The sequence below is a fragment of the Coturnix japonica genome, chromosome 3 (genome assembly GCF_001577835.2).
Source record: "Coturnix japonica isolate 7356 chromosome 3, Coturnix japonica 2.1, whole genome shotgun sequence".
NCBI lineage: Eukaryota > Metazoa > Chordata > Aves > Galliformes > Phasianidae > Coturnix > Coturnix japonica.
The window spans coordinates 84688985-84705675 of NC_029518.1; the positions used below are offsets into that span (position 1 = coordinate 84688985).

At 37.9% G+C, this 16691-nt stretch overlaps 1 non-coding gene across 1 annotated transcript; it reads right to left on the bottom strand.

Moving 5' to 3' along the window:
* Positions 1–4948: 4948 nt before the first annotated feature.
* Positions 4949–5110, bottom strand: LOC116653276. Its single transcript, XR_004306846.1, has one exon. It is a non-coding gene; the product is annotated as a U1 spliceosomal RNA (small nuclear RNA).
* Positions 5111–16691: the final 11581 nt, after the last annotated feature.

Consider the following 16691-nt stretch of genomic DNA (forward strand, 5'->3'; position numbering starts at 1 on the left):
CTCCAGCTCTATAACATGGGACCAATCCTTCAGAACCACACCGTCCCACTATGGGCTGCACTTGGAGATTTGCCCCATGTGGTGTCCATGGGCTGCAGGGGTACAGTCTGTTCCACCACAGGCCTCCCCCTGGAGCTTCTGCTCTGCACTTTGAGCACAGCCTGCTCTCCTGCACTGACCTTGGTGGCTGCAGTGCTGCTTCCCTTTCATTTCTTACTCCTCTCTCCCAAGTGCTGTAATGCAGCAGTCTTTCCCTTCCTTAAATCTGCTTTCCTTGAGCAGACCCAGAATCATTCATGGCAGCATGAGCAGTGACTGGTCCCTGCTGGAGCAACAGCTCTGCTATGACATGGGGCAGTGCTGGGTTCTGCTCACAGAAGCCTCCCCTGCTATCAGAATATTCTCACATAAATTTAATAAGGCAATGTACATTGTTCGTGCTGAAATCCATCTGAACTTGGCAACTACACTCTGTTCTCATCTCTTTTCCAGCCAACTTTGGCATTGTCAACATAGTAGTGTGTAAATCCTTGGTAACTTGAAAAGCAGAAATGTAAATCTAATATTTAAAAAACCTTTGCAGTCACAGGAAATTCTGCTCTTGGTCTCAGTGAGACTAAAATCTCATTCTGAATAACTGAGACAGGCTGCCCTGTGGACTCTAATAATCCTTTCCATAAATAATCTATTATATTTATCTAAAAGACTGTTCAAGCAGTCACAGAATTTCCTGTTTGCTTCACCACGTGGGTACTGCAAACAAAAAGTCATTCACTGACTGTGTAAAGATGTTTTTAATAATTGTTTATTAAGCCAACATAGTTTACCATTCATTTCTAGAATACAATTTCTCTGCAGAAGTTCTATCTAGATCATATCTGCCCAGCATGAATTTCTGAGCTAACAGTTTAGGAGTCCCTGTATTGAGCTCTATTTAGCTGGGCAGGTGTGCTGGCTGCCTGCTGAAGAGCTTATGTAGTGATGGTTGCTCTGCATAGTTTAAGGCAATAATATTGTGGAGCAAGACTGAAAAGACAAACACTAGAGACTACACATCTTCACTGTCTGTGTGAAGTTTTGTAACATGTATAAAAAGTCTCCTCATATAATTTACGTTATTATTTTACTGTATCTGATTGGTACTGATCTTGTCAAAACCCTGGAGTGACTTCATGGAAGACATTTGTAAATATTTGTGTAAATGATTATATTTGCTTGATGAGCAGTAGTTTGGAAAAGAAATCATCACTATCATTTTATGTCATTCTCTGTAGCATGGCAAGAAAAAAGTTCTTCCCTTACCAAAGCAGAAATATAGCATAAGAAGGAGATTCACGTACATAAATCAGAAACAAATCTGACAGAAAGAATGAGAAGATTTTTAGCTCCCACTGATTTCTAGCAAATCACATGTAAAAACTACAGTGAACAAGGACAGACACTGATTTAGAGGCCAGGTATATTTATGAATGAGTTTGATCATGTTGCAGGATTTGAAAATGTTAGAGATATCTGGGAGACTCCAGCTGGATATTATAATGAAATTTGTATTGCCATGAGGTACAGTGCTATTGGAATAAAAGACAGAAGTGCATTTGACCCTAAATGAAAGGCATATCAAGCGGGGAAAGAAACAAAAGTAATTCATATAAAAGAAGTTGCTACCATTTTTGAAAATAAAAAGCAGATATCAATCTATAGGGCATTTCCACTGAAATTTAAAAGTAAAGTATACCACTGTAATAAATTATCCAAATGAAGCACCATTTGGGCAATCATTTATGTTGGAAAGGACCTCAAAAGACCTCTAACACGACACATGCTGAAAACAAGGTCAGACCTCTGAAGGTTTTGTCTAAGGAAGTCTATAAACCTCTGAAGATGAGCATTATGGAATCCCTCTGGGCAATGTATTCTAACTTTGCATAAAAAATTTTCATACACACCTTTGTATGGTGAGCAACACACTGGCTGTTACTGTATGAGCTTGACAACTCACCTGTTTCTCACCAATAGTCTCCCCCTCCATACAGAGATCCATTTTCAGTGCCTGGGTTGCAGATATGGGAATCAGTATTTAATGCACCTGTCAGAAAGCATCTGATGAGCACAGAAAAGTGCCCATTTTGCTGAGAATGGTTTGTGGGAGCTGTAAAGTTACAGCTGGGAACTGCAGATTTTGAGGTAAATGGGAGTGAAGTAAGCCTCTTTACTGGTCTTAATGATTTCATGGGAATTTTGATTGCCTGCAGAAGGCTATAAGTTGGCCCCAACTGACGTACCTTAATCTTTTATAAGTAACTATCAGAAGCTGCCAATCACTGCAGTTTCTCCATGGGATTTCTTAGTCATAAAAAAGGTAAGTGGGCAAATACGTCTGTTCTTTTATAACTAGTTCCAGTATTTTTTCATGTCAACATTGAAATTCAAATGCATGCAAATGTTAAAGCAAGTTCTGTTACATTTAAAAACTAAATGAATATACCATGGATGGAGTTGCACATCATGGGAGCCACTCTAAGTGAATAAGCTGTTAGGGGAAATATTACTGCATGCAATTGAAATGCTCTCTTGTTGAGCTCAGCCCACAGACACAACTGCATCTGTCAAGCAGAGATGAGAGAAAATTTTTGAAGTCAGTGCAGGCATTTTCTTCTTCAGATTTTTCCCATTAGAGCTGAAAATTCACCAGGCCATTCTAAATGAGAGGAGGGAAAAATTAATTATGCTTCTGTATATGCCCAAGCTTAGAGTCATAGAATTATAGAATTGTTTGAGTTGGAAGGATCCACTGAAAGTCACCTAGTCCACTTGCCTTCGATGAACAGGAATGTCTACAACTTGATCAGGTTGCTCACAGCCCCCCTGTCCAGCCTGATATTGAATGTTTCCAGGGATGGGGAATCCACCACCTCTTTGGGCAATCTGCTCTAGTGACTCACCATCTTTATTGCGAAAAACTTAATTACATCTAAATAAGACTTCCCACTTTTAGTTTGGAACTGTTTCCCTTTCTCCTATCACCACAGGCCCTGCTAAAGTGTTTGTCCTTTTCCTTCTTATTACCCCACTTCAGATACTGGAGGACCTCGCTTGGGTCTCCCTGGACCCTTCTCTTTTCCAGGCTGAACAGCTCCAGCTCTCTCAGCCTGTCCTCACAGGGGGGAGGTATTCCATCCTTGGGATCACTGGCCTTTCTCTGGATGTGTTCCAGCAGGTCCATGTCTCTCCTGTGCTGAGGATTCCACATCTGACCAGAGTTCCCCAGGTGAGGTCTCACCAGCATAGTATTAACACATGCTTTACAACTGAATTCATCTGATATTAGAACAGGGTTTAAAGGCTCTGAATCAAAGCCTGCCTTGCACTTTTGCACTATTTAGCTGACAGAAAACTGAAGCTATGGAAATTTTTAGTATCATTTTGATTTGGTATATTTGGTGTTGTTTTTAAGGTTTGTTTTTTTTTTTTAAGATCACATCTTAGCTATGATTTGTTCATTCATTTATATATTCAAGTTGATTGTGTATCATTCAGTTTAGCTGCAGCACTCAAACTTCTGTTATGGCTAAAAATATAAAGAACAGATCAGTATCATGCTGTGAGGTAGATAAGGTATCTTATCAGAGATGGAACTATTTAAACTAACTAGCCTTTAGCTGTGTTATTATTTTTTTTTCTTAATGATCTTCTAAAAATACTACATAGTTCTTTTATGGTAATGATGCTCATTAGTATTCCAGTGTCCTTCTAGAGTAGAAGATACTCATTACTTTCTCCAGCAGTGGTAGGAAAGCATACAAATATGAACACTGTGACTTTGTATAAAATCTATGGGTGAAATGACATCTGGAAGAAATGATATAGCTGTATTAATCAAGTCTATATGTGATGTGCTGGAAATAACATTGTTTTTCTTTGTTGTATTAAATAAATAAATAATCATTAAATGGTCGGATCCCCAAATGTGGTGTTCTGGCATTAAAGATGGTGCAGCTAGGCTAGATCAATCTGCCATAGCTGTGGATAGAGCCCGCAGTTCAGGAGAGAAAGTACTCCAGGAACCACAGCTTATTCAACATTACCAGTGAAACTCAAATTCACTTTTAGAAGATTAAAGCACTTAGAAGAAGAATGGCTGAGTAGAAAAGAAAAATCTAGGGACTGAATGAAAGTAATGGAAAAGAGATTTGGGGAGCTGGGGAGAATACAAAGTTTAAACTATGAACCAGATTTGTACAAGCATTTTCAACCTAATGGGATTTTAAAAGCTGCAAGAAACAGAAGCTTCAGTGTTCAGAACAGTACGCTAAACTCCTGTCTATAACTGGAGCTATAACTTTCTTATTTAAATAATCAAGCTAAACTATATCAAATTGAAATAGTGACATCAATATATACTGAATCTGTAGAATACTATAGGAGCAGTCAAGGTACTTTAAACAAATGTCATGGAAAAAGCTTATAGCAGTGCTAAAGCAGACATAAACAGTGGTAAGAGAATGGTACAGCATCAGTGATGCAGTTGTTTAAAAATAATTCCTTTTGAAATTACTGGGAGTTTCTTCTTGTTCAATGGTCATTGAAATAATGGCTTATGTTATATAAGTTTTGGAGAAGAAAAAAAATTAATATCACTATTCTTGGTGTGTACTAACTATAGTATGCAGATCTAAGATGATTTAAAATATCTGACTGTAAATTCATGAACAGAAAAGGTAAATTTTTTATTTCTTACAAATATGATTTACTGATGCTTACTATGTCAGCCTTTTCTTGACACAAGCCTTTCATCATTGACATGGAAATATCTGGGTAATTCTTTCTACCATTCTTAAAAATGAGTATGATATTGCCTTTTTACCAGTCACCAGGGACTTCACCTGACCACCATGACTTTTCAAATATCATCCAGAGTGGCTTGGTGACTATATCAGCCAATTTCCTAGAATGAAATAAATGAATAAAAATTACCACTCCCACAAATTATGCAGTCAACTTTCCTGCATTTGGGGTGATCACAGTGGTTGGCACACCCAGAGCTCTGGGGATAAGCCTCACCCTGAGAAAACCAGCTCCTGATCATGGTGTCTCCCCTGCCAATAAGTATTTCTGGTGCTTTTTAACAATCCTGTGCTCAAATAAGAATCACACATAAATTGTAACATGTTTATATGACTGCTCACAACAATTTATGCTTTAATCCTGTACATGTTATAAGTCTAGCTAGATGGTTTTAAGTTGGCACTCAGGGAGCATCTTTTATGCTGCAGCACCATCTACAGTAAGGACTGAGATATCTGGTAGCAAACTTTGGCTGTTTTATCAGGTGTCACATCTCACCATTGGCTTGAAATTGCATTTGTCTATGGTGGGTTGGTATTTTTTGTTTTTTTTGTTTGTTTGTTTGCTTGTTTGCTTGCTTGCTTTTCTTTTGTTCTCTTTTTCTGTTGGCTTTCATTTGCAATATTGAAACTACTTACATTCTAATTATCTTATAAGTTTTGACTTCTCATCTGTTCTTGTTCTCACAGTCTTATTCCATTGCTTATATTTTATATGCATAATTCTACTGTTTAATTTTATAACATTGTCTTAGCTCTTTCTAATTTCCTAAGACCTACAAAGTATTTGGGTGGCATCAGATGTTAACAAACGAAGCAAATATCTACAGCTTAACTCTCAAGTTATGTTTCATGTCCATTTCTCTCTACGTTCCTCTTTTTGCACAACAGCTACATTCTTGCTGCCAAATGAATTACTTTCCCCAGTGTTTTCGTTGTTTTTCTGTGGAGAAGAACAGGTTAAATCATTTCAGTTTGTGCAAATATTTTATCTCTTCATCTTTAGAGGGCACTATCAGACAAAACTGCTTTAGTTCTCCTCTGCCGTAAGTATTTCACCTTCCTGTCATACCCTCATAGCTACACAATATCACTGTGTAACTTGTAACATCAATTGAAATTTAGAATTCCTGTTAGAGTATAACTTCTGCTGGAACTGTCTGTAGTTTAATAAAGCATTTTTAATTTCCAGTTCCTTATGATCTTTTCTTCAAATCTTACTTAAGTCATAATATATATATATTTATTTTTATTTATTACTGATTTATACCTGTTTATGCTGTGGAATTCAGGGAATATACTAACATACAAAACTGCCAATTTTAAAATTGCTTTAGTTCATCAAAATAAATATATTCTAAGCACACAATTCCTTATTACTTTCTATCTCAGAAGTAAGAAATATGAGTTAAAGATGAGTGCTTGAGTTGAAGTGCTTATTTCTTTATGCACTGTTATTAGTTCTTTTAATTTTGTTCTGAAAAGAATAAAGACATTCCAAGTGAAACAGAAAGGCAAGGAAGTGCAGAAACATCTATGAACACCACCCCAGTAACACGCAGTGAAACATCTTAGCCAAATGCTTTTGAACAGTTTCTGAAAAAGATTTTCCTCCTGACAACATAGTATAGTCTTAGATGATTAATTTCATACTTTCTACTGTGACAACTCTTGAGTTTGACCTAAGAAACAGATGGAATTAAAATTACAATCCCATTTAATTTAAGAGAACTGTTCAACGTATGGAAAGACTCTGTGGTAAGTTGGAATCATGATTCCTCACAAGCAACCTTCACAGTTAGTTAATAACTTTACCTCATGAGTGTCAGAGAAGTATTGGCAGAGCTTAGAAGAAGCTTTAAGAGCTGTACTGGTGGCCTAATGTGGACTCTTAAGTGGAATAATTCCTGAAGGCATGAGTAATGTAACATGCATTTAAAACTATAAAGCAGCTGCTGCACGGTTTGCTCCATTTTTGCAATAATTTTAGCAGAAGGTTCATGAATTGAGAAGCCAGCCAGCACTTCCTGTAAATTGGGTAGGACAACAGAGATCTCTGAAAATTTCTGAATCATCTGTAGTTTGTAACTGCGACTGACTGGATGTGACACGTATTTCAGTTGGGGGGGTGGGGGTGGTGATGAGGGGACAGGGGAGCTGGTTTGTGTGTGTGTGTGCATTTTGTTTTTAAATGCTAAGTAATTTTCAATAGTCTTCTCAATCACAGAGACTTCTCAAGAGGGTTAGTTAACTTTTATTTCTCTTCCAATTATAAAGAAACAGTGGCCTTTTGTACATTTGAGTGAGAGGAATTCTTTATATGCAGCCTAATCACTTAATGACATGTAAGGTTTAAAGCAATTAAAAAGCTTTAAGCTGCATGGTCTGATTTGCTGTATCTGACATAACATTCATCTTTCTACAGTTACTCGTAAATTATTTCCTATAAATTATGATAAATGCCATAATTTTAAATTGAGCTAAGTTTTCTGATCTATTCATAGCTGAAAATCAAATAAGAAAATGGCAAAGACTCTGCATGATGGGAATAAACCTCTTGTCCATCCTAATCCCATGCTGGTGCTGCCTTTCCTATATTTTACCCTTTAGGGCTCCTGTCATCATTCTACCTGTTGCTTTTCATTCTTCCCATCTCTAAATGGGAGCAAGATGGAATTTTAGCTTTAATTCCCTTTAATACCTTATTTGTAGTCTGATTGTGTCTTCTCAGACTGGGGAAACAGAAGGGGTTTGTGAGCTCTCTGGGAAGATCATGGACACATCTCAGAGACAAGACTCGTTCCTCTGCCTTGTGGGGCACAGAATTGCTAAGGCAGAAAAGCAAGTGAAAGGCAGTCTGAGACTGAAGCAAATATTATACTCGGGTCTGGCTGGTATAGTGGTTTCAGGCTTCTTCCGTGTCCTGACAGCAAACTGTAGGCTAGGAAAGTTGGGAGACCAATACCTGCCCCTGCTCTGCAGCATGACCTGCCACCTTCTGCTGCTCTTTCCCATGACTGGTGTCTTGGGTTTCACGCCTAGTAGAGGAAAGAAGCACGAAGTACTTTTTTCCTCTTGCCAGTGTAGGGCCTCAAGCTGTGATGTTCCTTCTGTTACATAGAATCCACATACATAAATTATTTTTTTATATTAAAACTTGAGCTTTCTCACCTGTTACCACAGGAAGGAAACACCAGGGAAATCCCAACCTGTGCTAGGGGAATGTGGCACTCACCCCAGCTGGTTCCAAGCTGGGATCTGGCCAACAGATCTTTTACAGAACAGGAGTTACAACTCTACTCTTCTGCATCCACAGCAAATTCAAAATACACCACAATTCTTACTCCAGACTCTGCCCTTTAGGTGACTATAGCTTATTGGTGGCATGGGCCGTAAATCAGAAAGGTCCATGGTAATGTTAAAGCATGCCTCTCCAGGCTTTTCAGTATAGGTATATAAACATATATAACTACATTGAATTAAGAGTAAATCACCACTGTCTTTCAAGACATCTTTGATTAATAACTGTCTCGTCCTAACCCATGACTCAACTGGCTCAGCTTTATAATGAAGTATCATGTTAGTATTCTTGAATAAATATCACAGTATTTCTGCTGTAATATTTTCTCTGAATTTTTTTGTGAAAACTCCTCAGTATTTCCTGCTTGGATCATAACTTCTCCTGAACAACAGCATGGGAAATACTGCTGAGCTTGGGTAAATTTAAACTTAAAGGGAGATAGAGGAGGGCTCACTTCACAGGATGAATAAAGATTGCTTTCCCAGTGAAGAGCTTGTCTACTTTATTCTGAACTTAGCTAGCTTTAGTTGACAAACACTGGGTAATTTTATGCCCTGGTTTGCAAGATTAATAAGTCATATTCTCTCAGAAACTACTTTCTTATGTAGTTACTGACTTTGATTCAGTTAATTGCTTAGCTTGAGATTAGAGACTGATATCTACTATCTCATAATTACAGTACCTCATCAGATCCTCTCCAGTTTATTACACACCATGATCAAACATACTTATTCTCTTTCTGAGACTGTGTTTTCCAGAACATATTCCCCAACATTTAAATAACACCTTCTTTCCCAAGAACATAGCCTCAATTCAGCTGCATCTAGATACACATTATCCAGTTAATTCAACCAGCTGTGCAAAGAGATTTGTTCCCAGAAATATATTTCCCCTACTAATTGTTGTGTTAACCTGCCAGATAGCTCAACACCATAGAACTGCTTGCTAACTCCCCCACAAAAGGATGAGAGAGAGAACTGGAAATAAAATAGAACTTATAGATTGAGATAAAAAATTATTCCCTAAGACAGAAAAGGAAAAATGAGAACAAAACCACAGTGATAACGATACATACCTGCAATGTAATTACTGACCACCAATTAACTAATACCCAAGCACATACTAGGAATGCAACATCTCCCACCCACCAACCAACCAACAGCCAGCCTTCCTCCAAGTAGCCATAGTCCAACACCCCAAACAACTCCCCATAGCTTTATGCCCTTCCACATTATGTCCTATGGTAATGAAACAAAAATTTGCTCAATTCAGGCCAGCTGTCCTGGCTCTGCCCTGCCCCTGCTGCCACACTATGAAGGCAATAGCTCTTCCATGCTGGGTGGCTTGGGTTTGAGTGTGTTCCCATTGCTTATCAGTACTAAAACCATTGGTGTGCTATTAACACTGTTTAATCTGAAGTCGGGTTGCTGCAGTTTTTCACTCTACCAATTTGGGGAGTGCTTTTTTTGGTGTGGCATGCAGTTATGCCAGCATGGCTTTGTATTGTTAATAGTTTTCTTCAGGATAGTAGGAAGCCAAATATTTTTTCTTAAAGAATTCTTCTCCAAGTGTGCCTATTGGATAATGATTAACCGTTTATGCTAATCTCTTAAGGGCAAGGTAATTATTTTAATGTAGACTTGGATAAAAAGTTTAGCACTATAATCTCAAGTACTATATCAGCTGACTTCTAGTAATTTAAGTATTAAAGTCTTCATAAATCAAATCTGTAATAGCACAATGATAACTTTGTTTAATTGGGATCATCTGATACCTACAAATATGTTGAGTTACTTTAATTGGGTTACAATCCTTTAATTCCTTTGTATCAAATTTTTACACAAGAACATTAAAAACATAGGCAGAGAACAGTAATCTTGAGATTCGCAAAGGGAGTTTTTTATCATACTGGGAAATCTTAGATACTTGCTCAGGGTTTCTTGGCATCTTCTCATTCTCAGCATAGTAGGACCTCTGGTCTAAGATCTGTAGATCAGGTATGTACACTGTGAAATCTTAGACCACCAGTGCAGCATCAAAACAACTCACAGACCTGATCCTGACCTACTGAACACATCACATCCTTATCACATTCTCTGAACATGCTGGAGTTGCAGCACACTGAAAGAAATTATACAGGACATGCAGAGCTCGTCTGATGATTCCTGAATGTAGTGAACTCTTTGAAGTGCTGTATATAACATGCTCACAGATACTGCTCAGCAGGAAATTTAAGCAGAACTTTGGGCTGTCGGATACAAGGTCTTAATACTCTTTTGTGGGAAGTGATTGTGTGAAAGCATCACCGGAAGACTTTGCTTGCAAATTTCCAGGAGGCAGTTGCCCTAACATGCACGCCAGTGATCCTGGACAAAAGAACAGATCTTGGAAAGCTGTGACCTGTCAATTCCAGAGAGCAACTCTAAAGGTTTAATTTGCATTAGCAAATTACAAGACTCTGTTTTCATTTTCAAATAGGAAAAAGGCTAGTAAAATGTACTCACAGTAAGAAGGTAGAATGCATACTCCAGAGCCGGGCACTGATTTAGCTGCAAAGGGATCTGAATATTGGCAAACAGTATCACTGGGAAAACACAATCTACTCTTCCTATGTGATATGCTTAAATTCTTCCTGCAGTCAGCTAAATCTTCTGTTAAGAAAAATTAAGCTAAGATATCTACTTCTCTTATTGTTGTAACTCAAAATACCTACATAACCTTGCAACACAAACAGCGGGCTTCCTTAAAGCAGAGTCAGAAAAGAACTGCTGGATATAAAACTTCTTTTATTCTCAAGGATTCAATTCTTTCTTCCAAGTAAATGGCCTAACTTCTGGCTTCTGGGTTGTCTGCGCTACATTGGATGGTGTGGAGCCAAAAGTTCAGGAGAGAAAACTTGTGAGAGAAGGAAAGCAAGTGAAATGGAGATCAGCACTGACTGCAGGAAAAAGGCATAAGCCTTCCCCCGCTGGAATGTGCTAGGAGAGATAATATGGTTTTTATGGGTGAGAAAAATTTTCAAATTTTTATCCTGAATAGTTATTTAATAAAAAAATCAATGGATCACTGCTGTCATTGGCCTACTCTTTGTAAGGCATTCATTTCCTTGGGAGATAATATCATTGGACATCATTACAATACAGCATGGCAGTGCTACCATGTTTGGAAGGCACCTGTCAGACAAGTTGTCAAGGTTATCTTATCAATTTTATTCAACGACTGTTAGAAATTTTGATGGATTTATTAAGGAAATGAAATCTCTCAGTTAATTTATAGTGCTGTTAATAAAACCTTCCTGAGTTTAGGCCTGTAATTGTGATATATGAACAAGTTCTATAAAGAATGCATATGAAAACTCAGGCACATTTAGCACTTAATTATCACCCTTATATGTATGCCCTTATACATGCATACTACATGCATAGCCAGGAGACCTGGCAATGCAGAATGCAGATACTAATCATAAGTATGTTCAGGAGGTGAGATTTTCCAAACTGCTCTTCTTAATCATGGAGCTGCTACAGCTGTGAAGGTAGTAGGATTTTAGAAGGAATGCCATATCTGAAATTTAGATTAAAAGAAACCAATTAGATGACAAAAATGGCAGTAAAACAGAATTTCAGTATCTAAAGGGGGGTTACGAGAAAGCATCACAAAATCACGGAATTGTTAAGATTGGAATATACCTCTAAGATCATCTGGCTCAATTGTCCATCTACCAACAATGTTGTTCACTAAGTCCTGTCCCTTAGTACTACATCTACACGTTTCTTGAATACCTCCAGGGACAGTGACCCAACCACCTCCCTGGGCAACTTGTTCAGTGCTTGACCAGTCTTTCAAAGATTAAGTTTTTCCTGATATTCAACCTGAATCTCTTCTGGTGCAATTTAAGGCCATTCAGCAGGGGACAGACTCTTTAGCAGGGTCTCTTGTGATGCATACTAAAGGATGGGAGGTTTAGTCTGGATATAAGGAAGAAGTTTTTTACAGTAATGGTGGTGAGGCACTGGAACAGCTTTCTCAGAGAGGTGGATGCCCCGTCCCTGGGGAAATTCAAGGTCAGGCTGCGCAGGGCTGTGAGCAACCTGATCTAGCTGTACATGTTCCTGTTTGTTGAAGGGAGCTGGACTAGGTGATCTGTAGAGGTCCCTTCCAACTCAAACGATTTTGTGATTCTATGAAAGCATTTTCACAGGAAGATGCTTTAGAACGTGTTTCAAAATTTCCCTCACTGGTGTTACAATAATGAATAAAAAAATCTATTTTCACCCTTCTCTGTAAAACTGGCTGTTAGTAATGTCAAAAATTACCTAAAGATACGTGGAAAGTTAAAGATATGAGGAGTTAAGTTTCCAATTCTGTTTCTAAAACTGGAGTATAGATTTTGTACTGCAGTCTTTAATAACATATGCATATAATAATTTTCCATAGGGTATGTCATTCAGTGCATAGTATAGACAGTTTGACCTGTGGTGAAAGAACACACTGTCTGTACAAAGCCTGCTTTATGTCTCACAGAGTTTAGAAGTTATTATAGAAAATAAATAAAAACATAAATGGGGGTCTAAAGAGGAAGAGTGACGGTGGTCTTGCTCCTAAGTTGGTTGAGTATAGTCTGAGTAAATTTTTTGCCTCTGACAGACATCTAGCTTCTCAAAAGAGCTTGTTTTAGATGTTTTCTGTTCAAATGGATCTTGGAGAAAGCAGAATTGAAAACTGTGTGCAAAGTGGCTATCGAATACATTTAACAGTTACACTTATATTTTATGGTACATTTCAATGCATTATTTAATAAAACTTTATAGATGCATTAAAACATTTCTATATTTTAAATGCCTTTATAAATCTTAGCTTTAAATCATAATGTTCTTTCAAGAGTACAGAGTTGAAACTGTTAAGCAAAAGCAGAGGATAAATCTATTGCAGTAACTTGTAATATGTAATGAAATTTCTTTCTGTTAAAATATTTTTTCACTTCTAATTTCAGCAATACCAACTAAGCATTATTTTTGGCTATCTCTGTTGAGTACATAGGAGCTCCAGGGACATTCGCGGGCATGAGAATGCTTTTACATGCACATACATTCCCCACAAGGTGGTGATATTACAATATCTTATAGTGTTCTTGTTCTGCAACAAACTGAATCACAGAATCACAGAATCACAGAATGACCCTGGTGGAAGGGACCTCAAGGATCATGTAGTTCCAACCCCCCTGCCTAGCAGGGCCACCAGACATACACCTTTACTCGATCAGGTTGCCCAGCGCCCTGTCCAACTTGGTCTTGAACACCTCCAAGGATGGGGCATCCACAGCCTCCCTAGGCAGCCTGTTCCAGGGCCTAACCACTCTCCTAGTGAAGAACCTCCCCCTAGCATCCAACCTAAATCTTCCCTCTTTTAACTAAAAACCATTTCCCCGTGTCCTGCTATTGTCAGCCCTTTCGAAGAGCTTACTCCCCTCCTGGGAGTAAGTTCCCTTCAGGTATTGAAAGGCTGCAATGAGGTCACCCCACAACCTTCTCTTCTCTAGGCTGAACAAGCCCAACTCCCTCAGCCTGTCCTCATAGGGGAAAACTGAAGCAGTTGTACTTCTAAGAGCAAAAATCATCATTCTATGTCATGTAACTTGAGAGGTACAATTTAATCTCATGTTCATCTAATTAGAAGGTTAAATGACATCACCTTCTTCAATATTTAGAATTATATGGCTGTCTTTAGCTGACTTTACCTAGAATTTCCTAGACAGTAGTTTTCTCTTAAGGACACAGGAATTGGGACGCAAATGTGACCACTTTTGTGTGGAGCCATCTGTACAAAAGTGACACAAAAGGCCATCTTTGTGGATGCTCAGTGTTTATCTGACAATGTTGTCACAGGCTACAGGAAGTTCAGTATACAAGTATTGTACAGTACAAATCGTGAGGTTAGAAGTTTTGTCTGAAGACACAAATTTCAAAACATTGTTACCAATACTAGTGTGATATCTTTAAGGAAAAGGTGTTTTATAGATGGAAAGGTTATCAGTTTCAGGTAGCATCTTTTCTTGATACGCATGTAAGAACACTAAAGCTGCAAAAAAAGTAATTAAAATAATATATTGTTCTATGAAAATAAATCTGCTCCTTTAATCAGGGCAGTATCTATAGTGAGAGAATATATGAGATATTAAGATTTTCTCTTCAGTGAAAATATTTGTCAGAATAGTATTAGTCTATGTACAGTAAATTCTTTGGTGTAGCCCAAAACAACCTTAATATACAGTAACTAAGTGCAACAGCATGGGAAACAAACTTTTGGAAAACAACAGTAAAACAGCTAAAATCTACCCTCAAAAATGCATACATAATTCACACTGGGGAAATGATGTTCCTAATTACTCATTTACAACATGGTTCTTTGGCCACTGGCATGTATAATAGCAGAACTTAACATTCACATAAATGGAAGCAGACTTTGGCACTCAAAGGTTGCTTCAGGAAGCTTGGTGGTCTGGGAATGTTACTCATGTGTCTGCAATCATGTGAGAGAAATATATTCAAACTCAGCTCAGAGGAATTGTTTCTACTCCAAGCTATGAAATACACTGATCATATTAGTCTTTTCTAGGGCAAAATCATCTAGTGTGAGGAGTGACCTGCCCTGAATAACACTGCTCCAAATAACAGCCTGCAAGTGTAGAACAGCAGCAGTAACTGCAGCCAGCCAAAAATATAACCACAGGTATCTAAAAGGAGACTCCACACAACACTGATGGTTCTGCCATAGTCTACAGATAGATACAGATATTCTTTGCAAACAGGATGTTTTATAATAGAATCCTTAGCAGTAGATTTTTTGGGAAGATCATGGGTTGCAATGTTGCTTTACTTCCTTTAGAATTTGAATCTGTGAATCTTGAGAGATTTTAATAAATTGTTTTTGTTTTTTGATTGTCTATGAAAGAGGGTTTTTCTCATTGCCTTCTGTGTACATATGTAGAGTGTTTTGCTTTTTTTAACATTAAGATGACTTACAAACACAAATCTCAGCTTCAGGATTTCTGTAAGCTGTCTGAGGATTTTTCCTGGTCCTTTCTTTTTGGCTAGAAGTGGTAAGAAGAGATATTCTGTTTTCTTTCTGAACTGTTCCACAACAGGAATGCATATGCAGTGTGTGCTGCTGAGAGATCTTGGACTGAGCAAGTCTTGACTGAGCATCTAATCTAGTGATGTATCCTTTCTAAAAGTTCTTAATACTGACATCAAACCATCACAAAACCGTCCTATTTCTCCCCACACCAAGGATTATTCCCTATTATGCAGGATTATTATTATACAGTATGATTCCTTATTTTACTCCGCATGCGTAAATTTGAATTTCATGGCGAAGGAATTAGAGCTCCCCTTCCACTACAGTTTCTGAGGGCTGAGCTTCTGTTCCAGGCTGCCCTAATTTTGTTCACCTCTAGCAGGGTTTGCTCCCTCTGGCAAACCACAAGTGTGAAGTAATGGCAATAATTCCCATCCAGTTTCAGTCTCACTTTTGAGCTGCTCTTCAACCAAAAATTAATCTGATGCATTTATTTCTCCTTTAACTGAAACAGTAAGTAAACTTGAGTGGTCCCCTCTTTAGATAATTTAACTGCAAGATACTTATGCAGAAGATAGGTACTTTGTCCCATACTTATTATCCTTTTCCATAGTCATTTTTTAAAAGGATAATGTTTTGATACCAATCTAGCATAAGCAAAGGATTTATAATCACATAAATGGAATTTGTCTGGCACAGATTTCTAAACATATTAATGCCTGGAGGTGACATGGAACCAGCTACAGTTTTTGACATGAGAGCTTGAGCACCATGGGAATCCAGTTCATGACATGAACTAGAATGCAGACTTAATTATTCTTAGATAATTAAAGTAACTCTGAAACATATTTTCATTAGTTGGTATGCCTGCATGGAGGTTTGACTCTGTTCTTAAACTTGAGGGAGCCAAATAATGTTCACTATAACTCATCTTTGGTCATTCCTGTTGCTTGATCTTCTCCTGTCAGTGTACAGACATTCTGGAGTGTCATTTTGGTTTTTTGACACTTCCCATGCCCTGAGGACCATAACTCTTGGTTTAAGATTGCATGACAAGGAAAAATGCTTAAAATAGGGTTGCTGCACTGCCTAACTTCAAGATCCCTAGATCCTCTCTTGGCTCTGACATAACTTCCCATTAAAAACATATCTTTAATGACTAGGAAGCCTATGAAACTGAGAATTTCAGATTGTTGCTGAAGATACAGGAATAAAATTGCAAAATACTGAACTCTGAATATACCACACACATTTTTATGTCTTTTCTTCCAACTGGAGATTAATTAAATTAATGCAAAATTGTTTCAATAAAACCTGACACTGGGAACCACATGAGATAATTGCATGCATAGAACAGAAATCAAGCCCATTTAAATATTCCCTAAACTTCACAACCCTTTTCTTATTCACCCAGACCACTCTAAGTTTTTACACTGAAAGTATGTCTAAGTTGGGGTTTTGATTTGACACAA